Source organism: Pelmatolapia mariae, linkage group LG6, assembly GCF_036321145.2.
Source record: "Pelmatolapia mariae isolate MD_Pm_ZW linkage group LG6, Pm_UMD_F_2, whole genome shotgun sequence".
In the NCBI taxonomy this organism is placed as follows: domain Eukaryota; kingdom Metazoa; phylum Chordata; class Actinopteri; order Cichliformes; family Cichlidae; genus Pelmatolapia; species Pelmatolapia mariae.
The window spans coordinates 33,308,126-33,310,473 of record NC_086232.1 but is presented as its reverse complement, the minus strand read 5'-3'; the positions used below and the strand labels follow the sequence as shown (position 1 = coordinate 33,310,473).

At 38.2% G+C, this 2,348-nt stretch overlaps 1 long non-coding RNA gene across 1 annotated transcript; it reads right to left on the bottom strand.

Moving 5' to 3' along the window:
* Positions 1 to 1,165: 1,165 nt before the first annotated feature.
* Positions 1,166 to 1,492, bottom strand: LOC134628688 (uncharacterized). Its single transcript, XR_010094002.1, has 3 exons — positions 1,445 to 1,492; positions 1,301 to 1,360; positions 1,166 to 1,218 (listed from the first exon to the last, which is right to left on the bottom strand). It is a non-coding gene; the product is annotated as an uncharacterized LOC134628688 (long non-coding RNA).
* Between the last annotated feature and the right edge of the window lie 856 nt (positions 1,493 to 2,348).

Genomic DNA, 2,348 nt, shown 5'->3' with positions numbered 1-2,348 from the left:
AGAAAGTGTTCACACTGTTTAAACATTGTTTTTATGTTGTTCACAGAACAAATTATATCCAATCAACATCCTGGGTAATCAAGAGTCTTGTTTGGGGCCTTCTATCAATTTTTTTGAAAGAGTGTTGATCATGCATTTTTGCATTCATAATTCCATCAATTTTGATAAGATCGCCAACAACACTGGCTGAAATGCGGCAACAAAAAATGTCAAAACCTCCACCGCATTTTACAGATGGGTATACACAACTGGAACCAAACTTTTCAAATTTTGGTTCGTCACGTATTTTCATTCCAGGTGTTGTTATTTGACATATCTCAGTTGTTTTTTCTGTTTTTCTTCCTTAAGTATTACTTTTGACACCCACCCTTTCACTGAGACCATTTCTCTTGAAGCTTCAACAAGGCCGGGTGTGTCTCATGGCTCCTATGTCAAAGTGTTTTAGCCATTTAATTTCATAATGTTCATATATTGCTCATTTGTCATATACAGTTTCAGGCCTGCCACCTTTTCCCTCCATTTGTCCAGTTTGTCCAGTATTTTTTCAAAAACACACTATACACCATACTTATTATGCCAGGTTTTTAATACCAGCCCTTTGGGTCTCACATTGTTGGTATTAAAAATAGTTTTTTAATAACAACAAACTGTCACGATCCTGGGTCTTTTGACTCAGCGTTTTGCGTTTTAGTTTATTTTGATGTTTATGGTTTGTTTAAGTTCATTAGCTTATCTAAGTTCATTTGCTTGTTAGTTTGCCCTTGTGTTTTCAACCCCTGTAAAGTCTCCCTTGCCCTTCATGTGTTTCATGTCTGTGTGTCTTATGTTGTCAAGTTCATGTTGTCATGTCTGCGTCTCATTGTGTTTCCTGTTTTATTTTGAAGAGGTCCTGTGTTCCTATGTTCAATGTGTTTAGTTTTACTCTCCCCTTGTGACGTCGTTATGTTCATGTGTGTCAGCTGTTTCCCCATGTGTTCCCACTTACCTGTAAATACCTGTATTTCCTGTACACAAAGTATTAATAAGTATATTAGTATGTTGTTCAAACACTGAAATAATTCGTCCATCTCTGACCACTTCACCCACCCTTAACTGATGTTCCAGCAGTAAAATCTCAATCTTGGTCTTTTGGATCTGCTGCTTGAAGTGCTCCATTTCCAAGTCGCATTTTTCTATTTTCTTGATCAAATATTTCTTATACAGCTGCTTTACAGGGAGCTATGGAAACACAGGAAATAGCATTGACATTCATAGTACATGCCTACTTAGGTTGGTTGTAAATCAGTGCTGAACATCTTACTGAGGAAAGGTTTGTTGGAGAAGTGGCTGGACCCTCTTCCTCTGCATTTCCATCATCACTCTGTTAGAGAAATAGAAAGTCCATGGTTTTATTATAGTACCACATTTTATTCAATTGTTATATTTTCCATTGTAAGATGTAAACCTCATAAAGTGTCTCTGTTGCTTCCTCCTCTGTAACAGCTGTCAATGTTTCTTCAATTTCCTGTAGTAGAGGAATTAACAACATTGCTGTTCTACTGTAAACTCATATAACCTGTGGAGTATTAAGAGTACTCACAACTGCATGTTGGTCTGGCTCAACAGGAGGCTGCACCAGATGCAGTACACCATCACCATCAACTGATAGAATATGAGGTTTATACAGGTCACTTATAACTTACAAGGAACCAAATGGCAATTAACAAACATATACCAATCACCTTACACTTCATTGTCATTATGCTCTCAAAGACAACCAAGACTGAGGGAAGGCAACATCAGTAGGAAAATAACTTCACTACAAAATAATTCATTATGGTAAAGAGTTTATCAAATGAATGAGTAGCACTGCAAAGGTGACTGTGACGAAAGGATGTATGCACATCATGTATTATTTTGAATTTACCTCTTATGTAGGCACTTGTGTCTTGCAGGGGTTTTGACTCAGAGGATGTCCCCGCAGAGATGCCTTCAGCCACAGGGCGCCCACTGTTTTGGCTGAGGGCCAACTGCTCTCTGTGAGTGGTGGTGGTGGAGGACCCCCACCTGTTTTTCGGGCCTCCGCTTTTTTTCTGTTGGCTATAACGGGTCACATTTGAGCATACAGAGTAAGCAAATATGTACTTGTAATGTGCTCAGATAATTTCAATAAGTGCTTACAGAAAGAAAATTAATGTAGTTCTAACTGCAATTGATTTACATAGGACAAACAGACCAAGCACTATGGCTCATAATACAATTACACCTGTTTGGACTATATTTTTATATTTCATTTTTACTTGCTGCCAGGAACGTTTGGGGCCTGTTGGGTTGCACCTGCGCTCACATCACATCACAAAATAAAATGT